The sequence below is a fragment of the Phoenix dactylifera genome, unplaced genomic scaffold (assembly GCF_009389715.1).
Source record: "Phoenix dactylifera cultivar Barhee BC4 unplaced genomic scaffold, palm_55x_up_171113_PBpolish2nd_filt_p 000607F, whole genome shotgun sequence".
Taxonomy (NCBI): domain Eukaryota; kingdom Viridiplantae; phylum Streptophyta; class Magnoliopsida; order Arecales; family Arecaceae; genus Phoenix; species Phoenix dactylifera.
Genome location: NW_024068003.1, coordinates 144,103 through 158,703, shown reverse-complemented (window position 1 = coordinate 158,703; position 14,601 = coordinate 144,103). Strand labels below are relative to the sequence as shown.

The 14,601-nt window shown below is 39.6% G+C and overlaps 1 long non-coding RNA gene across 1 annotated transcript; it reads right to left on the bottom strand.

Moving 5' to 3' along the window:
* Positions 1 to 1,548: 1,548 nt before the first annotated feature.
* Positions 1,549 to 10,877, bottom strand: LOC120106695. The gene is made up of 3 exons (XR_005508769.1): positions 10,868 to 10,877; positions 8,144 to 8,147; positions 1,549 to 1,949 (listed from the first exon to the last, which is right to left on the bottom strand). It is a non-coding gene; the product is annotated as an uncharacterized LOC120106695 (long non-coding RNA).
* Between the last annotated feature and the right edge of the window lie 3,724 nt (positions 10,878 to 14,601).

The window sequence follows — 14,601 nt, the reverse complement described above, 5'->3', positions numbered from 1 at the left end:
CATCTGCAAAATTCTCAAGAAAAGGTTTTAATCTGTGTCCATTTACCTTAAAAATTTTGCCATCCTGTGGATTCTCAATTTCAACTGCCCCGTATGGAAAAACTGTTTTTACAATAAAAGGACCTGTCCATCTTGATCGTAACTTTTCAGGAAACAAATGTAAGCGAGAGTCATAACAAAGAACTTTTTGTGCAGGTTCAAAAGATTTTCTTAGAATTGATTTATCATGCCTAATTTTCATTCGTTCTTTACAAAGTCTAGCATTGTCATACGCATCCCGACAAATTTCATTCAACTCACTTAATTGTAATTTTCTAGCTAAACCAGCATCTTGCAATTCAAAGTTTAATTTTCTAATGGCCCAATACGATTTATGCTCTATTTCAACAGGTAGATGACATGCTTTTCCATAGACTAGCCGATACGGAGACATACCAAGAATAGTTTTATAAGTAGTACGGTAAGCCCATAATGCGTCAGAAAGTTTTAAAGACCAGTCTTTGCATGATGGATTCACCGTTTTCTCTAAAATTCGTTTAATCTTCCGATTGGCTAACTCTACTTGGCCACTCGTCTGCGGGTGATAAGGAGTTGGAATTCTATGAGTGATACCGTACTTTCGTAACAGGATCTCAAAAGGTTTATTATAGAAATGTTTTCCCCCATCACTAATTATAACCTTGGGCATCCAAAACCTAGAAAATATGTTTTCTTTAAGAAATTTTAAAACTGGTTTGTGGTCATTCGTTCGACAAGGCACAGCTTCCACCCATTTGGATATATACTCAACACCAACTAAAATATACTCATATCCAAAGATGGTGGGAATGGGCCCATGGAATCGATGCCCCACATGTCAAAAATTTCAATAGCAGTAATGGGCTGAAGAGGCATCATTTGCCTACGAGTTAGACTTCCAACACGTTGACATGGGTCACATGTGATAGTCAACTTTAAAGACCACGCAATAGCACGTATCTGGTAGGATAGTGATTACGGGTATCGATCCACAGGAATTGGGGTACAGTTATTTTTCTTAAAAATAAAAATATTTAAAAGGAAGAGTTTGTGAAGAAAATTAAACTAAGCAATTTAATGGAAATGCGATTAAAATGATATCAGTTTGGGGAAAACCTAGGACAAGGAATTTACCACTAACATCGGAACAAGGGTTATTTATATTTTATTTCGTTCTTGGATTAACATGCAAATTGGCTACAAGCCTAATAAGCATTTAAATAAAAATTCACAAAAGTAATTTGGGCATAATCCATCTTCAGTTGGCATGAAATGTCTACCCTAATCTAAGGTGGCAGCACATCGCATCTTCCCTAAGCATGGACTATCTTATATTTACTTAGTGATCATGAAGAACAGTTGTACGAACATCATACTTAAAATCACAGAAATTAAATATGATTCAAAAGAAGATATCCATTGAAAATAATAAATTCATACAACCCCAAGAATATAAAATAAAGTATAAAACCCTTAGCCCTTTGTTAGGGCTGTATCCAGCCCTAGTGAGGAGATCAGCCTTCCATGGAGAATTGAACAGCCATAGCAGTGGAGAAGACTTCCATCGCGACCAGCTCTTCTTTCTTTCTTCCTCTGGCGACTTCCATTGAAGAACTCCCTCTCAGCACTTCATTTTTTTTATATGAGAAATCATTCCCAAAATATCCAAAACTCTTCTCTCCCTTCTTTGTTTCTTTCTTCCCGTGGGATTTGGCCTGTGAAGAGATGTGGAACCGAACCCCCCGAAGTGCCTTCCCCTGTTTCAAGCTTGGGCCTTTTATAGGCTGCAGTCTCTATCTCTTCCCTTTTTCCGAGTGGAGGATAAGGATGAGGCTCGATCTGATGCTGGATTGGCACTGGGAACAACTGGATTCAGCTGGGAGTGGTTCCGAATCCGTGAAGCTCGGGATGCACTTGGGAGGATGCTTGATCTACTCCGTGGTTGAAGCAGGGGAGGCTGTTTCTCCTTGCGAACGGTGGTTTGCCTGGAACGGCTGGCCGAATGGCATGAAGGGGAGATGAACTCGATCGCAGGTGATTCGGAAGATTTACTGGCGTGATCCGGAGAGGAGGTTGAGAGGATAAACTTGGGAAAATGGTTGAGATCTGTTCGTGGACGTGATCCGGAAGAGGTTGGCTTGCTTCAGCTGGGAAGGAGTGGTTGTCGACGACGGAATGGCTGGGATTCTGGCGGAAGATGATGGGATCCGAACGGGAGAAAATATGGGAAAGATCCGGGTGAAGATGAGGATCCGTGATCCGGAGGAGGTTGATCCGGAACAGGGGATACGGAAGAAACTGAGGGAGACTACGGACGGCTGGGAGTTTGGTGATGGAGCTAATCCGCGAGGGAAATCTGGGAAGATGATCCACGGGATTCGGCAGCTCGGGCGTCGGATAAAAATCAGGGAGTGAAGTTCGGATGGTTATGGAGATGAACTCTTTGATTTATTTTGCTGAGGGAAGATCTCGGAAGCCCGTGGATCATGCGGAGGATTTGGTTCTGTTTCTTAACAGAGCCCTGTTTGCTGGAACTAGGTGCTTGGGACTCATCCGGAAAGGAAGAAGCTGGGAATCCGGTTGGAGGTTGGGATGCACGGGATGGCGTTCGAAGAAGAAATCTCGGAGGACGTTGGGTTCGGTTGAAATGGAATGTGGGATGAAGAGAAGTTGAGAGAGAGACGTTGGGAAGATGAATTCGTGATGAAGATACGATGGGGAGGCGTTGGAACGTGGAGGATGCTCTGTTTTGAAGAAGAGGATAAAGATGCAAGCTGGGATGTTGATCCATGGGATACTCGGTCGCGGGAGAAGATCTGTGATCCAGAGAATGGGGAGAGGATGACGCTAAGATGGAGAGTGAGAAGCTGCTCTGTTACGAAGCATGGGAAGCTGGCGTTCGGGGGAGGAAAGAGAATACGGGCATGTGAACTTGGGATGGCTACATATTGAGAAAGAAATTTTGGGGAGTTTGGACACGTGGAAAGACCTATTTTTGATGGGTGAATGTGTGAAGAAATTGGAAGTGAATGGCTAAGATGTGATGCTGAAAAGTTAGGATGAATGGATGAATATGAGAGGATCTAAGTCGCGAGGTGCATGTGAGTTGGGTTTAGGAATTATCCCAAATGAGTTTGACTCGACCTGCATAGATTAAATTCGACCTGCATAGATTGGATTCGATCAATAAAATCAGCCAAACTCGAGTTATTTTTAATAATGCAATGATGAAGGGGAACACATTTTCTTATATTAAATTTAAAATATGTGCAAAGAAAATAATGATAAGTGCTGTATAAGATAGTTAAATATATACATTATTTAGCACTTATCACACCCCCAAACCTACATTTTGCTAGTCCTCAAGCAAAATAAAAACTAATTCACTTTTGCAGGAATCGCGATTGCATTTACCGTATGCAATAAGGCTTTAAACCCCTAGGTGGCCCTAGTGGACGAGTTCTGTCTCGTGAGGGTTTCCGGCGCAGATGCCCACAAACTGCTTTCTCTACCCAAAGAATTTATTTTATTATTTTATAAAATCTAATTTCAAATGCATTAATGCCAAAAATTTCAAAAGCACACAAAGTTTTAATTTCTAAGTCAGCCCAAATCCTATGTCAGTATGCAATTTAAGTTGAAGTTATTAAGTTTCTATTAGAGAGTTGTAAGGCTAATTTATACTTGAGTGCTCGGTAATATCTGGACCATACACAGGCTAAGGCTGTAGATTCCCCAAATACTGCTAAAACTAGTAGTTTCCAAGAATTGATCATATAAGACCTAATCACTGATTCAAAATCATCCTATCTTGCAGGATTTCGAGAGTTGTGGATATTTACTTTAATACCTCATGGGCTTTATCTGTAATATTCCAGTTTACTCGAATTTTTACAACGACGGCTTTCACACTATCGTTTTTTCAAGGTCAATATTATTTTCTCTTTTTTTTTTTCTTTTTTTTTCTCTTTTTTTTAGTTTATAAATAAATTACGCACTTTTACTCTTGTAATGATTCCTCCGAGCATTCAGTCAACACTCCCACACCAGATGGCATAAGGTGTTGGGCATCAAGACTCCCCTACGGACCTATGCTCGGGTTCCTCATACAAGCCCGCTGACCTTTGACAATAGGTAGCCCTTTTCGATGTACCTGACTAAATTCACTTCTTCTTTTTTTTTGTTGTTTTTTGTTTAAATATGGGATAATAGTGAATTAGATAGGAATGATTCATCAGGACTTAAGGTTGCTAGCAGACTTAACAACATAATGTTGAACCTAACCCTTACAAGTGCAGGCCATGTGTGTTGTGAAATTCTAAAGTAAAAATTATCTTACAACTCGCTAAAAGAACTTTTAATAAAAAGAACTCAAATTGTCTTACTCCTGACTAGTCATTGGGTTTTTTTAGATTTTATATACTTTGTGTGTTTATTATTTCAGCACTAAAGCATAGTGTGGAGTGATCGATTAAAACCCCGTTTGATTTTGATGAGCTCAAAGCATTGGAGTATATCTTGTGATTACTAATGAATTCAATTGAGTGTTTCAGTGAAAATCCTGTCCAAGTGTCTCTAGACTTGGTTCATAGCATTTTGGATAAGTTAAGAAGTCTGCATGAACCAATGTCTGAGATACGAGTCGACTCCCGAGTTTCACGAGTCGACTCCAAGCGTATCAAGGTCACTGGCACGAGCTCGAGTCGACTCCTGATCAGTACGAGTCGACTCTGACTGAAAACAGACAGAAGAACAGAAGAGCAGTTTTTCAGGTCTGAGATTCGAGTCGACTCCAGTGGAACGCGAGTCGACTCCCAGCGGTACACACAGAAAAAGTCAGAGAGCGTTTTATGGACTCTGAGATTCGAGTCGACTCCAGTGGAACGCGAGTCGACTCCCAGCGGTACACAAAGAAAAAGTCAGAGAGCGTTTTATGGACTCTGAGATTCGAGTCGACTCCCGCAGTACGCGAGTCGACTCCGAGACTGTGCGACCATCGACAGACAGAAGACCATGTTACTGCCTCTGAGATTCGAGTCGACTCCCAGACAGCTCGAGTCGACTCCAAGACAAGCTTCACGTCAAAAGGCAGAAGACCAACTTTCGGAAACTGAGAGCCGAGTCGACTCCAAGGAAGTTCGAGTCGACTCCAAGACTGGATGAGCCAAAAGACAGAGAATCGGGAGTTCGGGCTCTGAGATTCGAGTCGACTCCCAGGACAGTCGAGTCGACTCGAGTGGACAAAATTCAAATTTGGATCCACGGACTACAGAGGATGAGCCGACTCCAAAATTGCCAGGTCAGCGCCAGAAGTTGGCGAGTCGACTCCGGGTCAAGACGAGTCGCCTCCCAGTCAAGACGGCAACTTTAATTCAAACTGGGAACAGTTGCCGAGTCGACTCCGGAAAAGCTCGAGTCGACTCCTGCTACAGCCGAGTCGACTCCTGATCGCGCGAGTCGACTCCAACCCACCAACGGTCACATTGTCAGGCTGCGCAGAGTGTGCAGAACGGCCAGAAAAAGCAGAGTAACGGCTAGTTTCCGTGGGGGTTGGCTTAAATAGCCACAGAAGACTGTAGCAAGGCAGAGAACACACATTCCACTCCTAGCATTCAAGTCTTCAAGCTCTCTAAGTGCTCTTCAACGAGAAAAAGGGAAGATCTGCATTTACTGCTCCACCAACATCTTCCCAGCATTCAAAGCTTCCTCCTCCTGCTTTCAAGTCGATCACTCTTTCAAGAGGAGACCGGAGTTCCAGAAGCCACACCTCTTCACCATCTTAAAAGCGTTTGAGGGCTTCTAACTCCTTTACGATTATATTGTTTTAAATCTGCTTTTTGAGAAGCTATTTTTCTGTTTTCTTCTATCTCGTGTATTTACTTGATTCAATCGGGGGATTGAATCAAGGGGATTAAGGTTGGTTGGTGAGCCGGTTTAAAACCAACGAGTGTAAGGGTTTGATTGTGAGCCCGGGAAAACAATCGGGGTTGGTTCTAGTCGGTGAGCCTGGAAAAACCGACCGAGTTCGTTGTGAGCTCGTAAAACAACAAGTTCGGTTGTGAGCTTGCAAAACAACCGGCTGTAATCCAAGGGGGTTATAGTGAAATTCCCAAGTGAGACTTGGGGAGTGGACGTAGGAGCAAGGGTTAGCTCCGAACCACTATAAAACTTTGTGTTTGTAGTGCATTGTCTCTCATCTTCTTCCCCACACATTACTCACAGCACTTAGCTTTAATTAAATAACTGGCTATAGTATTTAGTTAATCATCCACAAAGTTTTAATTAGCTAAGTTAATTTAAAAACCCAATTCACCCCCCCCTCTTGGGTTGTCTATCTGGGCAACAAGTGGTATCAGAGCCAAAAACTCTTCCACTCAAGAGTTAAAAGATCAAAATGACAACCCCATTTGGATCTTCTCACATTGAGGGTCAGTCCACCCAAAGACCTCCTTTCTTCAATGGATCCGACTACTCATACTGGAAGGCTAGGATGAGAATATTCATCCAAGCCCAAGACTATGAGATGTGGACCATTGTAGTGAATGGCCCATACATCCCATCCACATATGTAGAGGGTGTTAAGGTACCCAAACTAGAAACGGATTGGGATGAACATGACATGAGGAAGGCACAACTAAACTCTAAAGCAATGAATGTGTTTTATTGTGCCTTAGACCGTAATGAATTCAATAGAGTTTCAACTTGTAATTCTGCAAAAGAAATTTGGGACAGACTTGAAGTGACCCATGAGGGCACGAATCAAGTCAAGGAATCCAAAATAAACATCTTGGTTCATAAATATGAACTATTTAAAATGGATTCAAATGAAACAATCACAAGCATGTTCACTAGGTTTACTGATATTGTCAATGGCCTAAAAAGCCTTGGCAAGAACTATATTAACAGTGAACTTGTCAGGAAAATCCTTCAGTGTCTACCAAGGTCGTGGGAAGCCAAGGTGACGGCGATCCAAGAAGCTAAAGACTTGAACAAGCTTCAACTTGAAGAGCTCCTTGGATCCCTGATGACGCATGAGCTTACCATGAAACAACACAACGAGGAAGAGTCCTCCCATAAGAAAAAGGTAATAGCTTTAAAATCTACTTCTTCTAACAAGGACCTGTCTTGCAGCAGCAGCAGTGAAGAGGAAGAAGATGAGGAAGATGGTGGTGAGGCACTTCTTGTGCGCAAGTTCAAGAAGTTTATCAACCACAAGAAGACGTATCATCAAAGGAGAGGTCCCTCAAATTCCTACCGCAGAGACAAAGGTAAGGAAAGGGAAAATGAGGAGATTGGGTGTTACGAGTGCAAGAAGCCGAGACACATAAGAGCAGAGTGCCCCTTACTGAAGAAGGGGAGTAAGTACAAGAAGAAGAAGGCACTTGTCACCACCCTATCGGACTCCGACGCATCATCTTCATCATCGGATGAAGAACAAGAAGAGAAGGCCAATTTCTGTTTCATGGCCAACGAAAATGAGGTAATTTCCGATACGCATTTTGATTTTACATTTGATGAACTTTATGATGCGTTCAATGAATTAATGATTGAGTATAAGAATATAAATGTTAAAAACAGAGAACTAAAAGTAACTAACCAAAGTTATATTCATAAGCATGATTCATTAATTAAGGATAAAGATAATCTCACCAAAGAAAATCTAGAACTTAAGACAAGCAACCAACTCCTAATTAAGAAGACTAACACCTTAACGAAAGATATTGAGAAACTAACAAAGGAATTTTCAGATCTCAAAAACCATAAACAAGTCTTAAACAAGGATCTAACTAAAGAGCTAAATGATCTAAAAACCGAAAATCAGACATTAACTAAAGAACTAAACAAATACAAACCCTTAGTTGAAAAATTCACATATAGTTCTGAAAAGTTAAACATGATACTTAATAATCAACGAGCCGTATTTAATAAAGCGGGTTTAGGGTATAAACCAAGAAATAAGCAAAAACTTCTTAGTAACTTCTTTGTTAAAGCTGGGAAAACTAAAATTAAGAAAATAACTTGCTTTTGTTGTGGAATAGTAGGACATAAAGCAAATGCATGTAATTTTAGGAAAAGTAAAACTAAAAGAAAAAATAAAAGGGTATGGGTTCCAAAAGGAACCAACTTGACTAATCATGAAGGACCCAAGAAAACTTGGGTACCTAAGATGACATGATTTGCTTGTGTAGGAGTGTCTTGCAGCCAAGGTCAACAAAAACTGCTGGTATTTGGATAGTGGCTGTTCAAGGCACATGACGGGTGATAAAGATCAATTTTTCACCCTTGAAGCTAAGAAGGGAGGTGCTGTGACTTTTGGAGACAACAACCAAGGTCACATCATTGGTATTGGTAAAGTTCAAATCACCCCTTCTACCGTTATAGATAATGTTAGATATGTTGATGGTCTTAAGCATAACTTGTTAAGCATTAGTCAATTATGTGATAAAGGATATGATGTTATGTTTAAACCATCACTATGTATTATAACAAATCCTAATGATAATAGTTTAGTTTTTAAAGGGATGAGACGTGGAAATGTATATGTGGTAGATCTAGAAGACCTTACAAAACATAACCAATGTTTAGTTGTTAATGAAACTAAAGAAAATGATGCTAGTTGGTTATGGCACCGTAAGTTAGGTCATGCAAGCATGGACACAATAACTAAACTAGTTAAAAGAGACTCCGTGATAGGTTTGCCAAAATTAAAATTTGAAAAGAACAAAATATGTGAAGCATGTCAATTTGGCAAACAATCTAGAAACTCTTTTAAATCCATAAAATGTGTCTCTACTTCTAGGCCTCTAGAATTATTACACATGGACCTATTTGGTCCAACTAGAACAACAAGCCTAGGTGGAAATAAATATGGTCTAGTTATAGTAGATGATTACTCTAGGTACACATGGGTCATGTTTCTAGCGCATAAGGATCAAGCATTTTCTATGTTTAAGAAGTTCCATAAGGAAGTAACAAATGCTAGAGAGTCCTCAGTTATAGCTATTAGAAGTGACCATGGTACCGAATTCGAAAATCAATTATTTGATGAATTTTGTAGTAAAAAGGGGATAACCCATAATTTCTCAGCACCTAGGACACCACAACAAAATGGAGTTGTGGAAAGGAAAAATAGAACCCTAGAGGAAATGGCTAGAACGATGTTATGTGAAAGTAACCTCCCTAAGTACTTTTGGGGAGAAGCCATTAATACTTCTTGCCATGTATTAAATAGAGTTCTATTAAGACCCATCATAAAGAAAACACCATATGAACTGTGGAAAAACAGAAAACCAAAGGTTAACTATTTTCATGTTTTCGGATGTAGGTGTTTTGTACATAATAATGGGAAAGATAATCTAGGGAAATTTGATCCAAAATCTGATGAAGGAATATTCCTAGGTTATTCTACAACTAGTAAAGCCTATAGAATCTTTAATAAAAGAACCCTAGTTATAGAAGAATCTATACATGTTGTTTTTGATGACTCTAGTGACATCTCATCTAGTAAGAAGGTTAATTTTGATGATGATATTGAAATACTTGAAGAAAAGATAGATGAGATGGGATTACAAGATGATAATCAAAAGTTGATTGAAGGAGAATCATCAAACCAAGAGCCTATAGTGGATCATGGGCTAACTAAAGCTTGGAGGTATGCTCATGGGCATCCTAAAGAACTAATTCTAGATGATCCATCCCAACCCGTTAGGACTAGAGCATCCCTTAGAAATTTGAATAACCATCTAGCTTTTGTTTCACACTTTGAGCCCAAACATATAGAAGAAGCCGAAAATGATGTAAATTGGATAAATGCAATGCAAGAAGAACTAAACCAATTTACTAGAAACAAAGTGTGGGATCTAGTAGAGAGACCTTCTGAATATCCAATTATAGGTACAAAATGGATATATAAAAATAAGCTAGATGAAAATGGAATTGTTATAAGGAATAAGGCTAGACTAGTAGCAAAGGGTTATAATCAAGAAGAAGGTATAGACTTTGATGAAACCTTTGCTCCCGTAGCTAGACTTGAGGCTATTAGACTATTATTAGCATATGCATGCTCTAAGGACTTCAAGCTATATCAAATGGATGTAAAAAGTGCTTTTCTAAATGGGTTTATTAATGAGGAGGTATATGTGGAACAACCTCCTGGTTTTGAAAATCATCAATACCCCAATCATGTGTATAAACTGAACAAAGCACTTTATGGACTAAAACAAGCACCTAGAGAGCATGGTATGAGAGACTTAGTAAATTTCTATTAGAACATGAATTCTCTAGGAGAAATGTAGATACAACATTATTTCTGAAAAAGAAAAATAAGGATATATTATTAGTACAGATTTATGTTGATGATATCATTTTCGGTGCTACTAACAATCGCCTCTGCGAGGAATTTGCTGATTTGATGCAGAGTGAGTTTGAGATGAGCATGATGGGAGAGCTGAACTACTTCCTCGGGCTTCAAATCAAACAATCTGAAGGAGGCATCTTCATCAATCAAGCCAAATATATCAAGGAGATGCTCAAGAAGTTTGATATGGAGGGAAACAAGTCAATCAGCACCCCCATGAGCTCATCATGTAAGTTAGACCAAGATGAATCAGGTAAATCTGTAGATCAAAAACTTTATAGAGGTATGATAGGTTCTTTACTGTATCTTACTGCAAGTAGGCCTGATATTATGTTTAGTGTGTGCATGTGTGCTAGATATCAGGCTAATCCTAAAGAATCACACCTAGCTGCAGTTAAGAGAATTTTTAAATACTTAATAGGAACTAAGAACATAGGGCTGTGGTACTCTAAAGAATCTAGCCTAAACTTAATAGGGTACACAGATTCAGACTTCGCTGGATGTAAGCTTGATAGAAAAAGTACCAGCGGGTCTTGTCAATTTCTAGGAGAAAACCTAATCTCATGGTTTAGCAAGAAACAAAACTCGGTTGCATTATCCACTGCAGAAGCTGAATATGTTGCAGCCGGGAGTTGTTGTGCTCAAATCTTGTGGATTAAACAACAATTAGAAGATTATGGCATTAAACAAGATAAAATCCTCATTAATTGTGATAATACAAGTGCCATAAACCTAACTAAAAATCCAATTCAACACTCAAGAACTAAACACATTGAGATAAGACATCACTTCATAAGAGATCATGTATTGAATGGTGATGTGACTCTCCAATTTGTTTGTACTGATAATCAATTAGCAGATATTTTCACAAAACCCCTAAGTGAAGAGAGGTTCAGTGTACTTAGGAGGGGATTAGGAGTGATTGACCCATCCTAGTGGGAGTTTCCACTAGATTAATTGATTTTGATGGTTAAAATGAGGTTAAAATAGAGTTTCTATTCAATGATCATCAAATCAGATCCCAACTAGGTGATTTTCCCTCATTTGGCACGGTTATAGCATGATTTTTAAGTGCGTGCCAAGGTTAGAGACGACTCGAGTAAGTTTCAGAGCCGGCTCCTAAGGGGGAGTCGACTCGCGCATTTGGGGGAGTCGACTCGCAAAGTTGGCAGCTGAGGGGGAGTCGACTCGCACATTGTCGGGAGTCGACTCGAAGTCTACAGGCGCATAAGGAGCTCCGAAAAACCGACCGAGTTCGTTGTGAGCTCGTAAAACAACAAGTTCGGTTGTGAGCTTGCAAAACAACCGGCTGTAATCCAAGGAGGTTATAGTGAAATTCCCAAGTGAGACTTGGGGAGTGGACGTAGGAGCAAGGGTTAGCTCCGAACCACTATAAAACTTTGTATTTGTAGTGCATTGTCTCTCATCTTCTTCCCCACACATTACTCACAGCACTTAGCTTTAATTAAATAACTGGCTATAGTATTTAGTTAATCATCCACAAAGTTTTAATTAGCTAAGTTAATTTAAAAACCCAATTCACCCCCCCTCTTGGGTTGTCTATCTGGGCAACACATAGAAATTAGGTTTTTTTTTTTTTGAGGTAAACTTATTTAAAAATACGAAAATGTAAAAAGTTTTTTAGGAAATTCGAATTTTCTATACCCCCCAACCTAGACCAGACATTGTCCTCAATGTTTTTTTTTAATTATTATTATTTTTTTATTATTTTTTAATAATATTATATTATTATTTTTTTATTTTTTTTATTATTATTTTTATTATTTTTATTTTGGACAAAAATATGATGCATATGGAGGATAGAAGCATTATACCTTAGTTGCATCAGTAATATGAGAACACCTGAAAAAAATGTGATAAGAAAATATGCAAAAATAATCTATGAAAATTGGGTTGCCTCCCAACAAGCGCTAAGTTTAACGTCTTCAGCCAGACGCAGTACATTCTTAATTATCCTGATAAATAGGATCCATCAAATCAAGGAATTCAATCAACTGTCCATCTGCAACACATTCTATATAAGGTTTCAGTCTCTGACCATTGACGTTCAGGACACGACCATCACTGATGTTCTGAATCTCGACCGCACCATGAGGAAAAACTTTTCTAACTAAAAATGGACCGTCCCACCTAGAGCGAAGTTTACCAGAGAAGAGACGCAATTTGGAATTAAATAGCCAAACCTTTTGATTAGGCTCGAAAGACTTACGGTTAATGTATTTGTCATGGAAAGCTTTAGTCCTTGCCTTATATATTTTGGCATTTTCATACGCCTCATTGCGTAACTCTTCAAGCTCGTTCAATTGAAGTTTCCGGTTAGAACCTGCTGATGCCATATCGAAGTTAAACTTTTTAATGGCCCAAAAATCTCTATGCTCAAGTTCTACCGGTAAGTGACAAGCTTTTCTAAAAATCAGTCGATAAGGAGACATGCCAATGGGAGTCTTATAGGCAGTACGATAAGCCCAGAGAGAATCGTTTAATCTCTGAGACCAATCTTTCCTATCAGGGCATATTGTTTTCTCTAAGATGTGTTTTATCTCCCTATTGGAAACTTCAACTTGTCCACTTGTTTGGGGATGGTACGGGGTGGCAACTTTGTGGGTGATTGAGTATTTACGAACCAAAGCTTCAAAAGATCGGTTGCAGAAATGTGATCCCCCATCACTAATGATAGCTCGGGGTGTGCCAAAGCGACTAAATATGTTTGTTTGTAAGAACTTAACCACAACCTTATGGTCATTAGTCCTAGTGGGAACTGCTTCTACCCACTTCGAGACATAGTCTACCCCGACAAGAATGTATTCAAAACCAAAAAAACGCGAGAAGGGGCCCATGAAGTCAATACCCCAGACATCAAAAATTTCTATAATTAAAATGGGGTTAAGTGGCATCATATCTCTACGGGTGATTGTACCCATTTGCTGGCATCGCTCACAAGTCCGACAAAAATTGTGAGCATCTTTGAACAAGGAGGGCCAATAAAATCCACTTTGTAAGACTTTAGCTGCAGTTTTTGGACCCCCAAAATGTCCTCCGCAGGCTTGGGTATGACAAAAATCAAGAATACTTTGAAATTCACATTCCGGCACACATCGACGGATTACTTGATCTGGGCAGTACTTAAATAGATCGGGGTCATCCCAAAAGTAGAACTTAACTTGCGAAAAGAATCGATCCTTGTCCTGTTTGGACCAATGATCGGGAATTTGTCCTATGGCAAGATAGTTTACTATGTTGGCAAACCATGGTGTTTTTTCTTGTTGCACTTCAAACAATTGTTCATCTGGAAAGGAGTCATGAAGTGGGGAAGTGCTATGAGAAGGCTCGAGAAGGATTCTAGACAAGTGGTCTGCTACAATATTTGTGGTGCCTTTCTTATCATGAATTTCTAGATTAAATTCCTGTAACAACAGGATTCATCGAATTAGACGAGGCTTGGTGTCCTTCTTTAAAAGGAGGTACCGAAGAGCAGAATGATCAGTGAATACAATAACCTTGGATCCTAAGAGATAGGATCGAAACTTGTCCAAGGCAAACACTACAGCTAGTAATTCTTTCTTAGTAGTGGTGTAGTTGAATAGTGCATCTGAGAGTGTCTTACTAGCGTAGTAGATGACATGAGGTAACTTCTCTAGCCGTTGCCCTAAAACCGCCCCAATTGCATAGTCAGAAGCGTCACACATAAGTTCAAATGGAAGGGTCCAATTGGGAGGTTGTATGATAGGTGTCGTAGACAACTTAGATCGGAGTTTTTCAAAGGCCTCTTTACATGCTTCATCAAAGACAAAGGGTGTATCCTTGGCAAGGAGATTGCACAAGGGCCTAGAGATTTTGCTGAAGTCTTTAATGAAGCGACGGTAAAAACCAGCATGGCCAAGAAAAGAACGGATTTGTTTCACAGATTTGGATGGAGGAAGATCAGAAATAAGATCAACTTTTGCTTTATCTACCTTAATACCCTTTTTGGACACAATGTGTCCCAAGACTATACCCTCTTGAACCATGAAATGGCTCTTTTCCCAACTCAGCACTAGATTGGTCTCCTTACATCTTTTCAGAACCAGGGCTAAATTACTGAGACAATCATCAAATGAGGGGCCAAAAACTGAAAAAATCATCCATGAATACTTCCAAAAATTTTTCTACCATATCAGAAAAAATTGCCATCATGCATCGTTGAAATGTTGCGGGTGCATTGCAGA